The 25,543-nt window shown below is 34.9% G+C and overlaps 1 protein-coding gene across 5 annotated transcripts in view; it reads right to left on the reverse strand.

Moving 5' to 3' along the window:
* LRP1B (LDL receptor related protein 1B) overlaps positions 1-25,543 on the reverse strand; it is a 1,893,223-nt gene that overhangs the window by 915,760 nt on the left and 951,920 nt on the right. The gene's annotated exons all lie outside the window — the stretch shown is intronic.

Consider the following 25,543-nt stretch of genomic DNA (forward strand, 5'->3'; position numbering starts at 1 on the left):
TGTAAACCCTTCTAATTAATGTTAAGATCATGCACAACAATAACCTTATTTATAAGACACAAATAATACATAATAAATTCTCACAGGACTAAATACATAGCCACATTTAGGGGTTTTGCATACAAAAAAAAAAAATAGTCATCTTGGAAGACAGTCATCTTCCACTCAACATTCTACTTTGGAAAGAAACAAATGGAATGCTGAGGGAAGGAGGGCCAGCTAGTCATCTAGGGAAATAAGCTGAATCAATCCTAGTGATCACTGGGTAACAGATAACACAGACCGAGAAACATCATATTCAATAGACTGCATTGTCTGACCCAAATGCAAAAACACTAGAATTTTAAAAGATATATTTAATATTGTGAAAAAAATCAGCAAAACTATCATTAAAAAATTGTAAGGGGAGGGGGGCGTAACAAGGATGACAGTTAATACATTTAATGTATGTTGACCAAGACTGCCTTAACTTCATCTTGGGCTGACCAGACTTTCAAAAGGCTTCTCCTGACTCCAGGCCTCTATCCTCTCCCTCATTCTGGCCCAGGTCTTAATACTATCTAGGCATCTGATAAATTTCTAAATAGAGAGCTCATCTATTTCTTACTCTGCAGCCCGTGAAGGCTTCAGGTAGCCTAATTGCCACAAAGGAAAACATTTTGAGCCAAGTGGTTCTAACTTCAACTCAGTATATCATTCATCCATTCCAGTGCTCCAACTCCCATCATCCTCTGGCACACTTCCACCAGCCCGCTGCAGCCCTTAAAAAGCTTGCTGTCCTTTGTTTAGGAGGATATTAGTTCAGAATTGGTTTCTGTTTTCACCTTCTCTGCTATAGCAGCCCCTGAATAAAGTCATCCTTGCCTGTTAAAACATTGCCTGGTACAATTTTGTCTTTGACAATGCTGAGTTTGTACAAATTAAAAAATTCTAAAACCTCAATTAAATTAAAAAAAACAGAAACAAAGAAAAGCAAAAAGGTGAATGCAATTAGCAAACAAGTATTTGAATAAAGCAGACTCTGATTAATAATCAGAGAAATCCAAATCAAATAACATTAAGTAGCATTACTTTTAATCTATCAGATTTGGAAAGATAAAAAAAAAGATGTACCTGTGGTGAGCAAGATGTTAAATTGTCTGTGGTGAAAGTATAGATTGGTATAGCATTTTGAAAAAGCAAATTGAAAATATGCACAAAGAATTTTAGTCTTGTTCACACCTTTCGACTATCACTCTTTAGGAAATCACAGAAATCACTAGATCTGTAGACAAACTCCCTATGAAGTCATTACTTACAATGTTATTCCAAAAAGAGACAGACATATAAAATTATACTTCTAATTTTCTCCAACCCACATTTAAGTGGAAGCTCTATACTGGTCTTTTTAGAAATAGGAAAGAAGAAATTATATGCAAGGAAAACAAAATGTGTCATAGCAAATAGTGAACAAGAAATATTCACTGCTTTCAGAGCAACTAAAAACTAGGAAGGAAGTAATGAAGGAGGAAAAGGAAGGAGGGAGGGAGGAAACAAAGCTGTTTCTCAAATCAAGATCCACTAAAAAGCTTTCTTTAACAAAGGACAAAAATTAAGGTGACTTATCTTTAAACTAGAAATCTCATGAAGCATTTGGCTAACACAATACTGAATAAAGTTTCTTTTAAATATCAATTGATTTGTTTGGTCCCCTTAAGAACATATTCAGTTCCTTTTCTTAAAATTTGAATGACTGCTCAAGTCTTAATTATTCAGCATCTAATTCTGTATCTTGTGCAGTTCAAGGCACTTTTCCTTTTTTAAATTCTAATTCTTTGTAAAAATTTTTTTACTCCAAAGAATACCAACCCTGCTACCTCACCTCTGGGGATAGATAGTAAGAGTTAGAAATGCTTATGTTTAAAATGCAAATGTTTGCCCTTAAATTCATGGCAGACAAAATCATTTTATGTTTTTGATGATAATTTGTACTAATTTTAGATGCAAGAGGGTATTATTATTTCCCCCATTAGAAAGCACCCAGGATTTGTATTGCCATTTCTTTCTTTTCACATACTTATACTATTAATTGGTACTAGTCACTAGTACAATATTCAGATGCAGATGTACAGTAATGTAAAATGCATCTAGTATAATTTTAGCTGTTAGAAAGCACTTTCACTTTTAAAGCAACACTATCTATTCCCTGAAATCCTAAACAGTAGTTATATATCAGGTGATTCTACCTATGGAGCTATCATAAAACATTAAAGAAAAATTAAGTAAGGAAAAAAGGCACTTAAATAATTGTCAGAGGAAAACTAAAAATTAAGTGAGTGTGTGTGTGTGAATGTGTACATATGGACACACAATTCAAGAAGACAGGCATGCTGATGCCAAGGAAATGTTCTATTTCTAAACGAAGGGGCATCCCACAGCTATGCTTCATTGTATTAAAATGACACATTTGAATGTAGTCATGTCTTTAATGTATCTGTAGTATATATGTCTATTTATACTACTTCTAAAGTAGTATTATAAACATGATGGAGAATAACATCAATGAAGCAAAAATACAATAGATAACTCTTCTCTAGAACTCTCACATATTTTGAATTGAAATTATGGTATATACATAGTTAATAACAGTTTTTTATTATCTTCAAAATATTTTTATCTCACAAAGTATCTGAACTTTAAATGATTACATTTGTTGGAAGCCATGTTTTTACAATTTTGCCTGGTGATTTGACCCCACTTTTTCTTTATTCCAGATGTATTTACTGTACAGGCCAAGAGTAGGCGAAAAATCAAGTACAATCATAACATGTAATAGGAATAGACTAGGATTTAAGAAACCTAGATTATATTCTGGGCTCTGCCACTACTGATTTCCACTGAGGTTTTGAACTGGTCACATAACTTCTCTTGACCAGATGATAGTTTACCTGTTAGCTCTGAAAAATCTGATTCTGTGGCTCAAATGACAGGATTAAGGATTGGCAATCTGATGAAGATGATAACTCACTCATTGGTATGAGAAATGCTCTGTCTCAAATAGTTAAATCATCATGGAACACATCTTCTCAAAAAACAGACTATGATTTTTTTTTTCCTTTTGATTCTCCCTCCCAGAAATAACAAAATATCTCATGTAATCTTTCAGAGATGAGATGCTCTAGGCATAAAAACTGTTTTTAGTGTAATGTAATTTACAGGGTGCAACTCAAGACCAAATGACATGTGACACTTAGCAAATGAAATGAGAGAGCGACACAGAGACAGAGACAGACAGAGACGGGGGGAGAGAGAGAGAGAGAGAAGCTAATAGTACAATACATCTAATAAGTAACAAAGCGTATGTTCTCAAAACTTATTTATTCCTTGTTGCAATATGCTTTACCTGCTGATCTGTACAAACTTATCTAACTCCCTAACCCACATCTGAGATGGTAGCCATGTCAAGCTACTTCACTATCCTTTTTTACTGCTCTGTCTTCTTTGAGCAACTCATATTGTTCCCTTTTTCCTAAAATCTCCTCCCTCCCCTGCTCTGTCTACTTTTCCAACTCCTGCTCTTGTTCAAGATTCAGCTCAGATTATTGCTTCTAGGAGGCGTGCCTGGTTTCTAGGACATAGTTAGGCACATCTCACCTAACACTCTTATTCTACTGCCATTGGTTTTAGGCCTGTCTCTTCCACTAGGCAGCGACTCCTAATAGAGGGCAACAGGATATGGATGCTATCCATTTTTGCGTCTGTCCCTAATATCAAATGCCAGACTGTCATGGGAAGCTCTTGGTAATTTTTCTTTCATTAATAAAGAAGGAAGCTGTTGATAGCAAAGTTAATTTTAAGCTATGTTTTATTCAAAAGTTTTACTTTACTTTTTCAATTTTCATTTTGGACAGTGTGTCATTTTGCCTATGCTAGGAGCCATCTTTTAAAATAAACTTCTATATCTATACCATAGTGTAACCTAGAAGTTAGGATTTAAGGGATGTTTATGTTACTGAATCATTATACATACTCCTTTTTACTTTCTGGTATATTAGAGTAGACAGAGAAAAATAACTGAAATCTCTGAACTATAATCCAGCTGTTTTAATCTCTGATAATGATTGTACAACCTGTACCTTGTGTCCTTGTGATTGTAAAAACCTTGTGATTGGCTCTCATCAGTACCCATTTTATCTGGATTTTCGACTTTAGAGTCTCATGATCACTAAAAACAACCCCTAATGTTTATTAATGAAAAGTCTTGGGTCAGCCAGCTGAGAACTAACCCACCCTAAGTCCAAAGTTATCTTGATAACTGAAGGTGGATCTAACAGAAATGGGCCCGCCTGACATGAGCAGTAACTTAGACTTTAATCTACAAGTCACCTATACCTCATTATAATACTAAAAATCAGGCCTGTCATCATATTAAGGCCACCGTTTTCTTACATACGTTCAGTGACTAAGCATGTAATCAATCTGAGCATGCTCAATGATTAGATCACCTTTAATTACATCATTTGGAGACATTGTGTTAATTATCCAAAAACCCACCCAACTTTTAATACTGTAAAACTATCAGAATTACTGCAGTTCAGGGAGACAGATTTTTGGGCTGATAGGTCATTTACTATCCTGCTTCATGCCTAGCAATAAATTATTTCGCTCTTTGAAACCCAGACGTCTCAGGAATTGGTCATTTGAGCACACCGGGCAAAGAATCCACCACCTTTGCTGGCAACAATAGGATTAAGAATATAAACATGAGTAGCTTTTGCATGAAAATCAGGTATTTGCAACAAAATAGCTCATTAAATTAATGACATTGTACTTCCATGTCTTGCTATCTAAAGCATTTCAATTTCTATTGACCTTTATTTTCATCATTTATTTCCAGCAACTGAATTAATAGAGTGCATACATTAAACCAGCAATGACAATAAAATTAGAACTATTTGTCAAGTCATTTTTCAATCATGACTTACTATGTACCTACTGTGTACCAGGAACTATTCTTGGAGCTGAGTATATAGCAGAGAACAGAAAATACAATAAAAACGACCCTTATAAAGCTTAAATTCTAGTGGGATGGGCAAAGTCAGAAAATAACAAATGTAAAATATTGACCATCTCATATGCTGATAGCTCTATGAGAAAAATAAAGCAGAAAGGAGACTGAAGAGGAGGGATTCAATTTTGAATTGGGTAGTCAGGGTAAACCTCACTCAGAAGCAAATACTAAGGAGGTAAGGCAATGACACATTTAATAATAACAGGATAAAGCATTTGAGGTAAGAAGAAGAGCAAGAACAAAGGCCTTTTGTTGAGAATATGCAGCTAATATTTGGGGGCAACTAGATGGCTGATGGAGCTGTTGGGTGAAGTAAGGAAGGGTAGTCATGGGCCATGAGATAAAGGAGATCGAGGGCCAGGTTATATGACACTGTGGGCAATTGTGAAGGTGATGACTTTTACGTTGAGGATTTGTGAAGCTACTGGTCAGTTCAAAGCAGAGAGTTGCCACGACCCCACCTACCATGTAAGAGGATTCTAAGTGAGAAACAACAGGACTAAAACCAGGAAACAAGAAAAGATCCTCAGAAGAGGTGACTGATGCCACAGGTTGGATCTTTAAGTGCATGGGAAATATTTGTGAAGTTTAGAGGACACAAATCTACATATTCAGCCCTCTGTTCCCCTACTGATAGATGCGCTATTTCTTACATTGGGAATATTATATTTACCTTTCTGCCCTCAACGTCTTACAGGGTTTTATGTCTGAGAAAAAAAAATACAAATACAAATATTATGATGCCGCTGATGGGAATAACGGAATCAACAACTGAGGTGATCTCTAGGGTAACCCCAAGCATGGATAAGAGTCTTCAATGAGTTAGCATCTCTGGACTAGGGTTTCAAGGTACTGTAATTGGTATCCTTAGGTATGATACGTGTTTTAGTAGAGAGCCAACCTATCCAAGGAACACAAAGAAGAGCAGTTTCACAGAAATGTTGGACCCATTTAAGTTGAACTTTGCATGATGAATAGATTTCTGAAAGTTAGAGTAGAGTGGCTGACAGACATTCCAAATGCGAGTGCATGGAGGGTTCAGTCTACAACAAGCTCCTGGCATAGCAAAAGGTTCTGACAGATGACTGACTGTAGGAAAAATGGAAGACAAGGTTTGGATGAAGTCTGTAAAAGGCTGAAAATATGCTTATCAGTCATTAGTACTTGATGAAAGTAGAGAAAGGTCAACAGAAGCAAGAGTGGTCTGGTCGGAAAGTTTCTTTGATGACTCTGGCAGAAATGTGGAGGATGGATTGTGGCTGTGTCCAAAGAGTGGTCACTCAAGGAGGCTGGAGGACAGTGCAGAGGATATAACCTAATTCAGGTCTTTGGGAGTCCTAAAAAAGGACACAGAGGATTTTCAGCCGGTTTTAACAATATCAAAGCAAACAAACAAAAAAGGGAGTTTGACTGACAATCCTCTTACATTCTGAAACAGCATAAAACTGTTATGAAAGAATGATTAATTAGAATCTGTACGTATTTCCCATGTTTTGCTTATGTTAGGGTAACAATACTAATAATTCTGATCATTAAACCAAAATCTAATTTTAATCTCAATAAAAATTAATGAGAGTTTGAAAACGTATCTTTAAGGGCTGGTTCTGTAACTAGCAATATGTTTCTTTTGATAATGTAAAGTTAAGTGTGGCATCATAAAGTTCTAAAGTAAAAGAACTTTGTAAACTGCATCCATGTACTTCTGGTCTATTAGTCATTTATCATCAGCATATTAAAGATTGTAACAACTGTGAGAGAAAATTTATCCTTTTTATTTAAAAATAAAAATATTAAATACATTTCTAAATTTTTAAAATAAAAATTGAATTAAAATGGCTTCTAACTTTATAGTCACAAAGAATTAAAGCAAATACTCAGTAAAAAAATCATTTCTGTTACCATCCCTAAGCAATTTAGGTAAATGTAGCATGGAAGTCAAATGATCTGGATAATTGCCCTTATTCCTTTTCTACTTACATATAATCCTCATCTTCCACTTAAACTTGTTTTGTTTTGTTTTGTTTTAAATTGTTGCTTTTTTTTTATTAGAGCAGTTGTAAGTTTACAGAAAATCATGCAGATAGTATATCATTTTCATATGTCACCCACATACAGTTTTCCCTGTGATTAACATTTTACACTAATGTGGTACCATGGTCTCAATTGATGAAAAAAATATTATTCTATTAATTCTATAGTTAATTATATTATTAACTATAGTCCATAGTTTATATTAGGGTTCTCTCTCTGTGTTTTACATTCTTATTTTGTTTTTTGTTTGTTTGTTTTTTTACAAGCTAACATTTCCCATTTTAACCACTTTCAAATATACAATTAAGTGGTGTTAAATTATATTCACAATGTTGTATTACATACACCACCATCTATTACCAAAACTTTTCCATCACCCCAGATAAAAACTATAGCAATCACTTACTCTTAAACTTTTGACATTTTTCCCGTTGTGTGACATGCTTAGCTCTCCAAATTTTGATTAGGAAATCAATGGGTCCATCCTTTTCCTTGATATTTCCTGAAGAATTACTACAAAATCCCAGGGGCTTCTTGGAAATTAGCATGCAAACAAATACTACCTTCATTTTTTAGTTGAGTAAATTGAGGACCCCAAGAATTTGTTATTTTCTCAAGCTAACACAGGCGGTAATGGAACTGGGACCAGTACACTGACTTTCTGACTACAAACTCAGTGCTTTTTAAGGAATAAAAAATAAAAAATAAAAAATAAAGAATAAAAAAAATAAAGAATAAAAAATAAAAATATTTTTCTAATATTCTATCCTGACAAAAATCACTTTGTCCAATGAAGAATACCAATTTTCTATTAGGTCTGCACTTTTTTATTTCTACAAAATGAGGTTTCCATATTCTTACCACACATTAACCTACTTTCTGATTTTCCTTTGATTGCATGTTTCATAAGGTGGCCTATTTTCAATATGGCATTTTGCTACTCCCTAACCACTTATATAACCTTGTTAGTTCCTATGTAACATTAAGCAGTTTTGCTATGTGTTTTCACCCGGAAGCATTTGTCAACTATTCCATAGGTAAAGAGAAAAACAAAACAAAACTACTAGTTCCAGTTTTACATGGTTTTAATTGTAACATCCCACGACCAGTATCCTTTCCAGATGCATCTCCAAACAATCAAAGCTGTCTTCCAACTGGGTATACAACTTGTTTCCATGCTTGATTGCTCTTTTTACCTCCTTTTTAACAAACACATCATTCTTTCATAAGTTGGTCAAGAGATGACGTTTTCATAAAGCAGTACTCTTGTTTGTTAAGCTCTCTTTAGGACCATATGGAATGTAACATAGAAATTTCCTAAATATCTGTTTTGCTGAGAGGGAAAAGATTGAAGTAAGTAACATATATTAACAAATGCAATTCTGTGTTCCTAAAAAAGTAATCAAAAGCTATTAAAACTACATCCTGGGCCAGACTGTGTTCTAAGCTTTCTTTACATACATTATTGAATTTTTTACTCTCACAACAATCCAATGAGATACTTATTACTTCCACTTAATAGATGAGGAAACTAACCACTCCATTTCTTTTAAGAATTCCTTTACAGTAATTCATAAAGATTAAAACTTCAGTAGTACTAAATACAGTAAATTCTTGAAGCTCAAAACAAACTTGCAAACATGTCCTTAAAGTTCAAAGCAATATTAGCAATCACAGTAGAGAAATGTCTATAGGAAATTCTGGAATTTTTATAGATGTACTTTAGAAAAATAAAAAAGTCTGCTTTCTCAGCAGATATCAAAGATTTCCATATTACATGCTAACTGCTCAGGCGGTTAATTTGCACTAATCAGCTAGAGATGAGGGGAGAGAAAATTACAGTACTTGTTGAGTTAATTTTGTGTTTTATAGTCATTGTCTTCCTGGCTTGCTAAATGCTCTATTTCTAATATAGTTTTGAGATATTATAGTTGCCCTTGTCAAAATCAGGGGACACATTTGTGAATTGTTAAAAACATCTAAACATTTTTCTGAGATGAAAAGTAAAAAGTAAAGGATAGTCCGAGGTCTTCTTCACATTCTCCCAACATTTTATTGCGTAATACGTCCCTGCTACAGATTCCCTAAATTTTATTCAGAGGGCTCTATATATAATCTTTCAAATCACTTTCTGCATATTCTAGGAATTTCCAACTAAAAATAACATGGCAGACATATTCTCTTCATAAAGTAAGAAAAGAGCACAATTTCACACTTATACTTGGCAGATGACAACATCTTCTTCCAAAAGGACCAAATCAATGATGTTATTTTCATGTATATACTATCATTGTCTCAAGATTACTCGTCAAAGTACTCTAATTGCAAAAGAAAAGTACATTGTCCTGGAGCAATCTAAAACAATAAATTAAAAAAAACTAGTTATGCATATCCTGCTAAGATTTTAAGGACCCAAAACACCCTTCAATATTAAAGCCAAGAGAATTTCCGTTATTTTTTCAACTCAATTCCATTCAGAAAAATAATTAAGTGTCCACTATGGGCAAAGATACAGAGATACAGGGGATGCAAAGATGAATAAAGCATAATCCTGGCCTAAGAAGTATCCTTTATATAACTTTTAAGAAGCAAATGAGTATATATCAGACTGAGGACCTATAATTATCATAATTCCATATTCTGGAAAATATTTTTCATCATTTAGATTCTTTAAAAAGCATTTTAAAAAAAGTCAGACATGAAATACTCAATTATTTAGGATTGAATAGAAGTGACTCCTACTTATTACAGTTCTCCATAGAATAGAAGGTCTGGGAGGAAGGATAGACATTTAACTCACTGATAAGCAATGAATTCCACAACTGAGATTATCATCTTTTAAAACAAAGCAATGCATGGATTAAACAGTTTATGCCAATACATGCCTCTTCCAATATAGTCAAACTCTCAATGAAGAAAATTAGTTTTTTTGGTTGGTTGGTTGGTTGGTTGGTTGAATGATTGAATCATTGATTGATTTTCTATTGAGAATCTACTAGAAAACGCTTCAGGGATGTGACTTTGGGTTTATTGATTATAAAAATGAATTTTAGGATATGATATAATGGAAAATATGGCCAGTATGGCCAGTCTTTGTCCCTAATTCCTAGGAGGTAACATCCTCATGTTTAGAATTTCCAGTGATAGGAGCATCTTTTGTGATTCATAGTGAACCCAGTGGCACACTCAAAAGCTCATACGCTATGGAGATGACAGTGTGTGGCCAGCTGCATTTGTATCTTAGGATGGACTTTGGCCATCCAGAAAGATCAACCAGGTGATGACAGGGTTGAGGCTCTTTGCCAGATCATGTCAGTTGATCCCCCTAAACTTCTGGAAGAAGAGGGGGACTGGAGATTGAGTTCAACCATGTAGGCCTTGATTCTACTAATCATGCCTATGTAATGAAACCCCATATAAACTCTGAACACTTGAAGCTCAGATGAGCTTCCTTTATTGACAGAGATATAGCTGCGCAGAAGAGTGATGTGCTCTGACTTTATGTGTAGAGGACATGGAAACTGCATTGGAGACTCTCCCAGATCTTGCCCTATGCATCTCTTCTTTTGGTTTCCTCTTATGTGTATCCTTTTACTGTAATAACACTGCAATCATAAGTAGGTGCTTTCAGTGATTTCTGTGAGTCTTCTAGCAAATTATCAAACCCAAGTGGGTGACAGAAACCCCCAAATTTGTAAACAGTTGGTATCAGAAGCTGCTGAAAGCTGTAGAAGATTTTGCAGAACTTTTTAAGATGGCCATACATTAGACACAAAGTTTTTCTATGCCTGATTCACTCAGCTCCAAAATGGATATTATATTTAGGTTGAGCCATATGAAACTGATAATATTAGACCATTTTTTACCTACACAAAGGGCAATTTCAATCCAATATTCCCAACCCCAGATACCATATACTATTATTGCATCAAATGTGAAATTCTTTGAAAATGTTTTTTTAAATTTTAAATGGTTATCTGATATAAATAAGGTAATAATATGATATAACTTAGACATGAACAGTCATAATTAAATGAGTTTTTGATACATTTACTTTTAACTCTAGCTTTATGACTCTGTGATTCTAAAGTTGATGTGCCATTTTGCTGTTCACTCTGATATGAAAGCAATTTGAAACCAAGACAACCCCTCTTTAGACAAATTTGTTTTTACTCTTTATTCATCAACAGTCTGGACTAAGCCATATTAAGAATCCTGACAGGACTTCTAAACAACCAGTTACAGTAAAAAAACATCTATCATCTAACATGCCCCTGAATTCAAACAAGATTGCAGAGTCCACCAAGAATTGTACAGTGCAATTCTGCCCTAACAGCTCTTCAGGATGATAAAGACATAATATTAATTACCTTATTGAGGGCCTATTAAGGGTTAGACAGGGAGTTAAGCAATTTATATGTTTTAAAGAGTGCATACTCTTTAAAGAGGCAGAGTTGGATTGGATTAATATCTAATGGTGCTATTTACCAGACAGGAGACACTGGCAAGGTATTAAAACTTCTATGTCTTGGTTTCCTCCTCTGTGAAAATTACATCAGAAACCATTCAGAGTTTTTGTCAGATTTAAATGCAATAATTCATGTGAAGCCTAAACTATGCCTTATTTAGAAATAAGAATCTATAACACAATTATGAATCTTATATATCAGACATATTATAACGGACCATATCTGAAGGTCTTCTAATACCATTCCATTCAAACATCTGCCTCAGGGCAGATTACATCATTAGGTATCTTATGATTAGAGTGTAACATCATAGAAAATAAATACCTTACAGCAACAATTTCTTTGATTTACCACCAGATGGTGATTGTGTCCTCTTTAGTAAGTTTTAAAGTACCAGCTTTTAAGGCCATGAGCCAGCCCAAGCGAAGAAAAATACACAGGCTCAGAAAAGACTGAAAGGACCCTACACTTCACATTTACTTCAGACTTGTCTTCTTGACAGAGGGCTAAACTCTAAAGGAGAACACCAGCCAATGCAGAGCCAATTTGCAAAGACTGTGAAAGATGTTGTTTTTGCATTGCTTGGATTGTTTTTGTTACCTCCTGTCACTCAAGGAAATCTGTGTTACATCATTAGCTATATACAAATTTAAGGAACAGAGAGCTCAGGGACTAAATCCTAGAGTCAACACATAAAAAATAACAAAATGTACAGCATGCAATAAAAGATTACAAAACAAACAAGGAAACAGGAAATGAGGGACCATCCAAAGGAGCAAGATGAAATGCTAAAGGGAGTTCTTCAGATTGAAACAGACACTAGACAATGGGTAGAAGAGGCAGAAAAAAAATAAAGGTCTCCAGGTAAAGGTACCATATTGGTAACTATAAATGCCTGTATTATTATATTGTATTTTTTGGCACATAGTTCCACTTTTTACTTCTTACAGGTTCTAAAGTGCAAATGTATAAAAAGTAATGATAAATCTATGGGTTTAGGACATATAATGTATAAATATATAATTTGTAACAAGTACAATAAAAGGTGGCGGATGGAGAGGTATAGGAACAATGTATGGATATGCTGTTAAAGTTAAGTCAATGCCAAATAAAAGTGACGTCATAGATTTAAAATGTGAAATTTAAGCTCCATAGTAATCACAAGGAAAATACATGAAAAATATATAGAGAAAGAACTGAAAAGGGATACAAAATAGTACAATACAAAAAAATCAAGTAAATATGAAAGTAGGCATTAACAGAAGAATTGAGGGACAAAAAAGGAATAAGACTTACAAAGACCAAATAGCAAAATGTCAGAAGAAAGTCCTGCATCATCATTAATTTACTTGAAATGTAAATAAATTGTATACACCAGTCAAAAGGCAGAAATTTACACAGTGGATAAAAAAAAGCATGCCCCAACTGTATGCTTTGATAAGAGACTCACCTTAAATTCAAGGACATAAGTAGGTTGAAAGTGAAAGGACGTAAATAGTAAAAAATGTGAATAGTAAAAACATAGAAATGGGGAAGCTATACTAAAATGAAATAAAATGGACTTAAGTCAAAAATTGTTCTGAGGGACAAAGAAGGTCACTGTGTATGGATAAAGGGGTTAATTCAACAAGACATAAAAATTACAACATATATGCACCTACAGCAGAGCCCCCAGATATATGAAACAAACAGACAGATTTGAAAGGAGAAATAGATGGTTCCACATTAATAGTAGGAGACATCAATACATACTTTCAATAATGGATAGGATATTTAGACTGAAGAGTACTAAGGAAATAGAAGACTTGAAGGATACTATAAACTAATTAGACTAACAGACATATACATAGCACTTCAACCAACAGCAGCAGAACACATGTTTTTCTCTAGTGCACATGGATCATTCTCCAGGACAGACCATGAGAAAGGTCACAAAACAAGTCTCAATACATTTAAAATTATTGAAATCATACAACATGTTTTCTCTGAACACAAAGGAATAAAGCTAGAAATCAACATCAGGAAGGGAGCACTGGAAAATTAAAAAAAAAAATATGTGGTTATAAATGTATGCTGAAACAACAAAGGAGTTAATGAAGAAATCATAAGGGAAATTAGGAAATATCTTGAGGGAAATGAAAATGAAAAGTCAGTGCAAAAGGAAAATTTATAGCTCTAAATACCAGCATTAAAAAAGAAGAGAGCTCTCTAATAAGTGACCTAATCTAACAAATGAAGGATGAAGAAATAGAAGATCAAAATCTAACCAACAGAAACAGAAGAAAGTGTGGCGGTTTGGAACATGTACACCAGAAAAACATGTTCTAAAAACCCATTCCTGTGGGTATGAACTCACTGTAAGCAGGGCTTTTTGATTAGTGCTGTTCAGTTAATGTGTGTCCCACCTCAATAAGGATGGTTCTTAATCCTATTACTGGAGTATTTTATAAAAATAGTGAAATTCAAATATATAGAGAAAAATCCATGGAAAGCAAGAAGATGAAAGTCAGTTGAACCCAGAAGAGAACGGAGATGCCAGGAGAGGCTGCCATATGCATTGCCATTCTGACATAGGATCCCAGGACCAAGGATCAACTGGCTGCCAGTCCCAAATGCCAATCTTCAAGAAGAAAGCAATACCTTAATGATAACTTGATTTGGACTTTCTCTTAGCCAAAAACTGTTAACAAATAAATTACCACTGTTTAAACCAACCATGTATGCTATTTGCTTGAGCAGCCAAGGAATTCAAAACAGAAGGAAATAACAAAATTTAGAGGGCATATAAATGAAACAGAGAATGAAAACACAATAGGGAGAGTCAACAAAACAGAAATTTATTCTTTGAAACTATCAATAAAATTCACAAGGCTTTAGCTAGTCTGACAAACAGAAAAAGAGAGAGGACACAGATAACTAAAAATCAGAAGTGAAGGGGGCATTACTACTGACCCCAGAGAAATAAAAAGGATTAAAAGATGGTACTATGAACAATAAATTAGATAACATATGTTAATGAGCCATTTCCTAGAAACACAGAAACTACCTACACTGACTCAAGAAGAAAGTGAAGATCTCAATATATCAATAACAATAAAAAGATTGAATCAACAAGCAATAAAAAAAATCTTCAACAAAGAAAAGTCCAGGAACAGATGACTTCACTGGTGAATTTTACCAAACATTCCAAGAAGAATTAACACCAAATATGCTCAAACTCTTCCAATAAATTGAGAGGAGAGAACATTTCCTAATTCATTCTAATATCGAAGTCAGATAAAGATATCACAAGAAAGGAAAATTGCAGACCAATATCCCTTTTGAATACAGATGAAGAATACTTAACATAACAGTAGCAAATAAAATCCAACAGCAGTTAAAAGAATTATACATTATGATCAAGTGGGACTTTATCCCAAATATGCATGGGTGGTTCAACATAAGAAAATCAATTAATGTATTATACTACATTATTATAACAATGGAAAAACAAAACAAGACAATACATTTGATCATCTCAATTGATGCAGTAAAGTTATTTGACAAAACTCAGCAACGCTTCTTCATAAAAACATTTAGAACACTATAAATAGAAGGAAACTTCCTGAAAATCATAAAGGGCATAAATGAAAAACCCTCAGCTAACTTCATACTCAATGGTGATAGACTGAGAGCTTTACCTCTAAGATCAGAAACAAAACAAAGGGGTGGGTTCATGGTCACCAATGTTATTCAACTTTGTACTGGAAATTCTAGCCAGAACAGTTAGGCAAGAGAAAGAAAGAAAAGGCATCTAAATTGGAAAGGAGGAAGCAAAACTTTCCCTTTGCATATGACTCTTTTCTACATATAGAAACTCTTAAAAAACACAACAATATGAGAGCTAACAAACAGATTCAGCAAAGTGGTGGCATACAAGATAAATATGTACAAATCGCTAATGTTTTCTATAAACTCGTAATGAACAATCTGAAATATAAATCAAGAAAAAAAGGATTTACAATAGCACCTTGAATAATCTAATATCTACAAACATTTAACCAAGGATTTAAGGGACTTACACACACAAAACTACAGGACATTACTAAAAGAAATCAAAGAAGAATTACATAAATGGAAGGACTTTATGTGTTCATGGATTGGAAGACTGAATTTTGTTAAGATATTAATTCTTTCCAAATCAATTTAAGATCCAACATGATCCCAATCAAAATCCATCAGCCTTCTTTGTAAAAATGGAAAAGTCAATCATCAAATTTATAAGGAAGGGTTAGGGGCCCCAAATAACCAAAAGCACCTTGAATAAGAAGAACAGTGTTGGATAACTCACACTTCCCAATATAAATACTTATTACAAAGCTACAATAATCAAAACAGCATGGTACTGGCACAAAGATCAGAGATATAGAACAATGGAATCAAGTTTGAGATTTCAGAAATAAACCCTCACATCTATAGTCAATTGATTCTTGACAAGGGTGCCAAGTCCACTCAATTGGGGAAGAACAGTCTCTTCAATAAATGGGAAAACTGGATGTCCATTTGCAAACGATGAAGGTGGACCCCATCTTACAGCATATAGAAAAATTAACTCAAAGTGGATCAAAGAGCTGAATGTATGAAACAAAACTATAAAACTCCTAGAAGAAAAAATAAGGAAGCATCTTCAGGACCTTGTGTTAAGCAACGATTTCTTAGACTTTACACAAAAAGCATGAAAAACAGAAGAAAAAACAGATAAGTAAAACTTTATCAAAATTAAAAACTTTTCTGCATCAAAGGACTTCGTCATGAAAGTAAAATGACAACCTATGCAATGGGAGAAAATATTTGGAAACCACATATCCGATAAGGGTTTAATATCCAGAATCTATAAAGAATTCCTACAACTCAACAACAAAAAGACAAACAACTCAATTAAAAAATCAGCGAAAGACTTGAATAGACTCCTCCCCAAAAGAAGATATATAAATGGCCAAAAAGCACATGAAAAGATGCTCAACATCATCAGCCATTAGGGAAATGCAAACCAAAATCACAATTAGATATCATTTGACACCCATTAGAATGACAACTATTAAAGAAAAAAAAACAGAAAATAACAAATATGGAGAAAAAGGGACATTCATTTACTGGTGCTGGGAATGTAAAATAGTGCAGTCGCTGTAGAAAATACTTTGGCAGTTCTTCAGAAAGTTGAATATAGAATTCTTACATGTCCCGGTAATTCTACTTTTGGTGTAAACCCAAAATAATTGAAAGCAGGGACTTGAACAGATATTTGCACACTGATATTCATAAAGGCATTATTCATATTTGCCAAAAGACAGAAGCAACCCAAGTGTCCATCAACTGATGAATGAATAAATAACATGTGGTATAAACATACAATGGAATCTTATTCAGCCATAAAAAGGAATAGTCCATAAAACAACATGGATGAACTTTGGGAATGTAATGTTTGATAAAGTAAGCCAGACACAGAAGGACAAATATTGTATGATCCCACTGATATAAAAACAGTTATAATAAGCAAATTCATAAAGTGAACAACTAGAATACAAGGCAGCAAGGGCTGAGGTAGGAGTAGGGAATGGGCAGTTACTGTTTAATTGGTACAGATTTTCTATTTGGAGAGATGGAATAGCGTTGGTAATGGATCGTGAAATGGTAGCACAACATTGTGAATGTAATTCATACCACTGAATTCTATATTTGAGTGTGGTAAGGGGATATATATGGTATATTGGAACACTGTATTTTCTGCATGATTTTTCTGTAAACCTATACCTTTTGTAATGGAAATTAAACAAATTGTATGGGAGGAACATTAAAAGCATTTCCTTTTAAAGACAGTCAAAATATATCTATCTCTATTATCTAACATTGTTCGATAATGTTGTAAAGTGATAAAATTGGCCATGAGTCTGTAAAATTAACATTATGTGTCTTGAAAACCCAAGACAGATAACTGAAAAACTTTTATAAAGAAGATAATTTAATAAAATAAATAGGCACAAAATTAATATGCTAAAAGCAATAGTCTATTTACGTGTAATGAAGAGTTAGAAAAAATGTGTATATACTATATGCAATAATAGGAAAATGAAGATAAAACAACAAGGATTCTCCTCTTAAGGCAAAAAAATTTAGCTGGCTCTAAAGTTCATAAGGAAACAGAAATAAGCAGTAATCAACAGAGAAATTCTATGGACATTTTTGGAAAAATATATAGAATTATTGTTGATTAGGTCTACCAGATTTTAATATTTATTTTAAAGCTAATGTGATTAAAGTTTATGCATACAGGATTGGACCACTGAAGTCTAGGAAAAAACGGGATAATTCAAAAAACTAATATTTACATGGGAGAAGTATTATTTTATTATGTAACAAAGTAGGGTAGCCACAAAAAAAAAATGTTTGATAAACAAGGAAAAGAAAAATCCCAATAAAGATACAAAAATCACTAAAAACAGCCAAAAGATAAACTGTGAAACCTATTTATAGCACATATAGCAAAGAACTAAATCCCTTAGCACATTTCAAAAGAATAAATTAAAAATAACAGCAAAACAAAAGTGGGTAAATCCCAAGTGGCTATTAAACTTATGAAAGTTGTTTTTTTTCACCCCCCATTCTTAGTAAGACAAATGAAAATTTAAATTATATTTACAAACTCTCTTTCACTTACCAAATTAGTAAAGGTTAAATTGTTAACAGAGAGATTTTACGAGTGGAGACTAACACTCTCATGCGATGTTTATAAAAGTGTTAATTGTTCCAACCTCTACAGTTTTTTGGAAATATATAGTGTACAAAATTAAGTCCACTATTTCATTTCCAAAAAATTATCCAACAGATAAAATTGCACTTATGTGAAATACTGTATGTAAAAGGTGTTTGTGGTAGTATTGAATATAATAGGAAAAGTGTAGTGACATAAAAATCCATCAGTAGCGGAAACAAATAATCATATATCCAGATGAACATTATGCAGGTTTTAAAAATGTGAAACTGTTTATACCGAAACTGAATGATTTGTAAGATAGATTGGTAATTAAAAAAGCAAAGTCCAAGAGTATGAATAGTATGCTATCAAATGGGTTTTAAAATCATATTGTATAGATAAATTTTCCTGTATGTGTACGGATTCACTCATGTTAGGATTCTGTGCTGGTTTGAAAGCCATGTTCTCTTAATCTATTCTTGTGGATGCAGACCTATTGTGGGTGGGACCTTTTGATTAGACTGTTTCAATTGAGATCTGACCCAGCTCATTCAAGGTGGGTCTTAATCCTTTACTGGAGCCCTTTATGAGAGGATAAAAGGTAGAGACATTTGGAGAGAGCTGAGAGAGAGAAAGGCCCTGGAGATGCTAAGAGAGAACCCACAGACACTCAGAGAGAAAGACACCAGAATCAGAAGCTGAAAGCAATGAAACCCAGGAGTGAAGGACCAGCAGATGCCGCTCATGGGCCTTGCTATCTGACAGGGAACCAGGATGCCAGCAGCCTTTCTTTAGAGAAGGTATCCTCTTTTTGATGCCTTGACTTGGACATTTTCATGGCCTTAGAATTGCAACTTGTAACTTAATAAATCTCCATTGTTAAAAGCAAACCCATTTCTGGCATATTGTTTTCCAGCAGCTTTAGCAAACTGAAACAGATTCCTTCTGTATATTTGTGCCTCTTCTGAATTTTGTACCATGCACATATTCTACACAGTCAAGACAACTAGTTTTAAAAACTCATATGAATATTCGACAGAAAAAGACAAGTTGAGGTGTATAATAGAACAAAAACAAAAACACATTAAATATACACTGCACTTTAATATATGATAATACTGGCATTTCATTTAAATTTGAATGGAAAATGGTTTAATAAATGGTATTATTACAATTCCAATTGGAAGAAAATAAATTCAGACCATTATTTCACAAAATATACAATAGTTCCAAATAGATGATAAATCTCAATAAAAATAAGAAAACTTTGAAAGAATATTTACCTATGTCTAGGGTGCTGTATTCCCAGAAGCCATAAAAGACAACTGACAGATTTATCTACAAACTTACCTCACTATCAGAATTGCAAACTAAATAGTAAATGAGCTACCATCAGATTAGTTAAAACATAATTTGATAACACACTGCTAGCATGGAGATCATTAATTCAGCATGCTCTTATATTGATGCCTCAAAACATCAATTTCTCAATTTTTGTAAAAAGAATGCTGAACTATTAAAATCTAGTATAATCTCACTCCAAGAAATAAAACCTACAGAATAAAATCACCAATATATTATGATATCACCATAAGACTGAAACTAACTCCATTTTAATCTTTTATTTTGGCATATCCTTAAATGGAATACTACTGAACCATTGAAATATGCCTTAATTCCATATATGTTGACTAGGAAAAATGGACAGCTTATAATGTTGTTAGGAAAAAAAAGTTCAAGGTAATATGTTTGGTTAGTTTTCCTTCACCCGCCCTATTTTTAACATAAAAAGAAAGACCTACATCTGTATATATGTATCTGTGTGTGTGTGTACACCAAAACCTATACATACATTTGTTAATAGTTAACTCCTATGGGTGAGAATGGAGGTAGGAGGGAGAAACAAAAAAGTTTTTGTAATGAAAAAAATGTGTAAAACAATTAAAATATGAAGAATTGTTTTAACAAATTATGATACTCAATGCTCAAAACTCTTTTGCTTTCTTTTGATGATGGGTAAATTATTTGAAATATATGAATCAACACAAGATTCACCTTTTATATTTTTAAACCTCATGAAAAAAAGACATATCTGACAGAAATGTGAAAATTTAAACATACTATTTGAATATAGTCTTACTCTACTCACACAATTAAAAAATGATTCCACATTGGATAACAAAATCACTCCACATGTTCTGTGAGATGAAAAATACACCCTGATGTGGTTTTATGCCACAAACATTTTTCAACAGCATGCATTTTGACACAAGCTATTTGTTTTTCCTATTGTTGCATTAAGTAATATTAACTACAACCCTTACTAAAAATATCCAGCCAGATAAAGTGATCCTTGAAGGTCAGTTGGCACCAGAGGAAAACGCAAGAAGCTCCTGAGATAGAAAATCTATATTTCAGATTAATCTCTACAGAATTTCTTGTTAAGAAATTTCCAAATTAAGTATTTTTAATCATAGTAAAAGTTATCATGGCTACCTATTAACAACTCATTTCCTCACAATACTGCAGTATTTGATATATTCGCCACTCTCTGCTTTAATTTTCCCTCTTATCTATTAAGGAAATATTCTAATAAGAAGACTCCAACAACATGTAAAAGACTTTAAGATTTATAGACTTATTAGATGCATGACATTAGGTAAATTTCTCAACTACTCTCTAAAATGGGGATAGTACTTACCTCATAAAATTGTTATGAAGATTAATGCAACAATACCAAGAAAGCAGTTAGAGCTATGACTGGCATATGTTTAATATGCCAGTAAATAAGTGAATAAATGCTCACTTATTATTTTTCACAGAAAGCAATACTTCTTTGCTTATTTGTAAATGCTCTCACTAAAGCCTTTAATGACTTACTACATACCCTGTTAGCACTGTGACAGGCATGCATTATGTCCTTTTTATATGTGTTGTGTTAGTGGTTAACGAATGGATAGATGGATAATTTCACCAGTCCACAGGGCTCTTTCCCTCCCTCTCTCTCCCTCCCTCCCTCCCTCCCTATCTACCATCCATCATCTATTCCTCTGTCCTCTGAACATATGAGAACAAGCTGCACATATCTTTGAACAAACAATATAATTCACATATACCTTTCCCATGGACAAGAACATTCTTTTATGCAATCTCATTAAGCGTAGCTAAGAAGTTCAAGAAATGCAACATTGATATAAAGCTTACATTCTATTATTTCCTTTTTTTTTTTCTTGTGGCCCACCTGTGTCCCTTTGAGCCTCCTCTCCTCCATCCTCAGATCCCATACAGGGTCATCCTTGGCATTTAATTGTCATCTATTTAGACTGTCTTTTTTTTTTTTTTTTCAATTGTGGAAACATATATACAGCCTAAATCTTCCCATTACACCCCCTCCCTAGCATTCCATTAGTGGGATTAATCACACTTAGAATGTTGCAATACTATCACCTTCCAACTATCCATTTCTAGAAGTTTCCCTTCATCCCAAACAGAAACCCTACGCTCATTTCTTAACTCCCCATTGTCCCTTCCTCCACTTCTCGGAACCCCTACTTTACTTTTCATATCTATGGTCATATTCTCTGATACTTTCTTTGTGTTTACCGTGGGGCTTAAATTTAACATCTTAAATCTATAACAATCTTGTTTTTCTTTGATACCAACTTAACTTCAATATGACACATAAACTATGTTCCTATACTCCCTCATTCCCCCACTTTTATGTAGTTCTTGTCAAAAATTACATATTTTACACTGAGTCCAAAACCACTGATTTATCACCACAGTTTATGTATTTTAGATCCTGTAGGAAGTAAATAGTGGACTTACAAATAAAAAATACAGTAGTATTGGTATTTATATTTACCATGTGATCTTTAGTGGTATCCTTTATTTCTTCATGTAGTTTCAGTCAATTGTTTAGTGTCCCTTCCTTTCAGCCTGTCAACTCCCTTTAGCATTTCTTATAGGACTGATCTACTGGTGGTGAAGTCCCTCAGCTTTTTTCTCTTTCGTAGGGCTCTCTTTAGTATCTGAAATAGGGCAAGTCTTCTATTGGCAAAATTTCTCAGCATTTGTTTGTCTGTGAAAAATTTAAGCTCTCCCTCAAATTTGAAGGAGAGTTTTGCTGGATTAAGTATTCTTGGTTGGAAATTTTTCTCTCTCAGAATTTTAAATATGTCATGCCACTGCCTTCTTGCCTCCATGGTGGCCACTGAGTAGTCACTACTTAGTCTTATGTTGTTTCCTTTTTATGTGGTGAATTGCTTTTCTCTTACTGCTTTCAGAACTTGCTCTTTTCTTCAGTATTTAACAGCCTGATCAGAATATGTCTTGGAGTGGGTTTATTTGGATTTATTCTATTTGGAGTTCGCTGGGAATTTACGCTTTGTGTATTTATATTGTGTAGAAGGTTTGGGAAGTTTTCCCCAACATTTTCTTTGAATACTCTTTCTAGACCTTTACCGTTCTCTTCCCCTTCTGGGACACCAATGAGTCCTATATTTGGATGTTTTATCTATCATATCCCTGAGATCCATTTTGATTTTTTCAATTTTTTTCCCCATTCTTTCTTTTGTTCTTTCATTTTCTGTTCTATGGTCCTCGAGGAGGCTGAGTTGTTGTTCAACTTCCTCTAATCTTGTATTATGAGTATCCAGAGTCTTTTTAATTTGGCCAACAGTTTCTTTTATTTCCATAAGATCTTCTATTTTTTTATTTACTCTTGCAATATCTTCTTTATGCTCTTCTAGGGTCTTCTTTGTGTCCTTTATATCCTGTGCCATGCTCTTCTTCATGTCCTTTATATCCTGAGCCATGTTCTTGTTGCCTGTCTGTAATTCTTTTATTAATTGTGCCAAGTACTGTGTGTCTTCTGATCTTTTGATTTGGGTGTTTTGGTTTGGGTTCTCCATATCGTCTGGTTTTATCATTTGCTTTAAGATTTTCTGTTGGTTTTGGCTTCTTGGCATTTGCTTTACTTGATCCCTAATTTGACAGAACTGCAGTTTGGTGGCGTAAACTTTCTCTAACTAACCAGCAGATGGCGTCCGTGAGTCACCTATTCCCCTCAAGTCAGTTCTCCCCCACTTTGTCTTTGTGGTGTGTGGGGGGTCTGATTCTTGTGGGGTCCAATTGGTGCACCAAGTTTGTGTGTGTTGCTGGTGCTGTCCACCCTGAATGTGGGGTGTGTGCCTGGGTGGTTAGGGAGGCAGAGCAGTTTTAATAATCAAACCTCCCAGGTGTTCCGGAGAGTTAAGGCTGTTGCCGGAGCCTAAGCCTTCATTTCAGTCTTTCCACCGATTATCTCTGCTGCTGACCCACAAGTCCTTGGTATTCGTGTAGGGTCCCTTGGATTTCCGAGCAGTTCCCCCTTCCCAGCTGTGCTCTTCCAGGACCTCTGCTGAGGGAGGGCCGCGCCACATCACTAGTGCGTGCTGGCCCGCTAGGGAAGCCCTGGGTCGCTGGGCCGTGCAGGGGTGCTCCCAGCCCGCTTCAAAGATGGTTGAATGGGACGCGTTAACTTCCCCCTTTTCGCACAGCTCCGCCCTCCCAGCTCCATGACAATCAGCCGTGGGTGTATTAAAGGCTACTGTCCACGGCCGATATTGTGGCGTGTGTGCAGTGCTGCGGGAAAGATTCCCCGTCACACTGGGTTTCTTGGCGTGGCTCTGGGCTGTGGGTCTGGCCCCAGGGAGGAGTGTCCCCCACCCGCTGGGGAGATGGCTGCAAGGAATGTGTTTTTTTTTTCTCCTTTTGGCTCCCCTCTGCTCCTCTGGTCTTGACACAATCAGCAGTGGGTGTGGGAAGGGGTATCCTCCATGCCAGACACCAAGGCATTAGCCCAGCCCTCTCCCACCGTGCTTCACTGCGCGGCTCTCCTCATCATATCTGCAGCCACTCCCAGGGTTTTTTTTTTTTTTTAAGTTTTTTTAAACTTTTTTTAAGAACTAGTCCATCTCCAAACACCAGCCCACCATTTCCCCACACCGCAGCGTGGCCACAGGACTTTCAGCCGACTCACTCACTTGTTTCAGAATGCAGGCTCCTGGTTTCACCAAATGCATGTTCCCTGTGGATTTAGCAGACCATGTCCGGCTGGTGCATCGCTGGCAGTGATGCTCTGGGTCACTTTCTGGTTTTTATCTAGTATTTTTCACAGAGGTGTTTTTTTGCCCAGTCTCACCTAGCCACCATCTTAGGTTCTTGACACCCTCTGTTTTAAAAATCTCAAGCCCAAATATCTCTCTGAAGATCCAGACTAATATTCCTAATTGTTTAGTAGATAATAGACAACTCTATCTAGATTTCTCAGGTATCTCAAGCTCAGTGCTTTATAACAGAATGTATAATGTCCTTTCCAAACACACATATAACACCACACACACATACTCCCAGAGAGAGACGCTCCATCTTCTCTTACTTTTTTATTTCCTATCTCAGTGATTGGTTCCACAAACTAATCAATCACCCAAACAAGAAACTTGGGAGTCACCTTCTGACCCCTTCCCCTGCCCACCTAACACACATCTGGTCATCCTGTCCTGTTATAACAACTACCTTAACACATTTCAAACCATCCCCCTCTCCTCATCTACACTGAGCTCCTTCATCTCTCTCAGTTGGAGTGCAGCAACAGTTTCCAGCCAAGTCTACCAACTCATATATTTACTTCTATCCACCATTCTTCTTATTTCATCCAAATAAGCTTTTAAAATGCAAATTCTCAGTTAAAATTCTTTAATGGCATGTGCCCCAAGATAAAACACAAGCTTCTTACCTGGCATAAAAGACCTTCCACTAGTTGGCCCCTGGTTTCCTGTCTAGTATGTTTTCCTTGACAGTTTCCCTGGCATGCTCTTTTCCTGGCCATAATGAACCACTTAAAGGTCTTTCAAATCAATCTCTCTCTCCTCTCTCTCTCTCTCTCTCTCTCTCTCATGTGTTTGTGTAGGCCACTCCACCTCTCTCTCACTTCTGTACCTTTGTATTTAACATTCCCTGCTTGCAACATTTTTTCCCAACTGCCCTATAGCTAACTTATAATAGTTCTTCATAGCTCTGATTAAATGTAAACTTCTCTTTGGAGTCATAACTATCCCTGGAGATGTTTACTAGGGCTGGTTTGAATTTGTTGAATTGAAAAAAAAAAAAATCCTAAATAACATACAGAGTATGTGGCCAACAGGAAGAGGTAAAGATAGATCACAATTCACCTCTAGAAAAATAAGAGTCATAATGTTGAAAATTACCAATAAAAACAAG

Source organism: Choloepus didactylus, chromosome 9 (genome assembly GCF_015220235.1).
Source record: "Choloepus didactylus isolate mChoDid1 chromosome 9, mChoDid1.pri, whole genome shotgun sequence".
Lineage (NCBI taxonomy): Eukaryota > Metazoa > Chordata > Mammalia > Pilosa > Megalonychidae > Choloepus > Choloepus didactylus.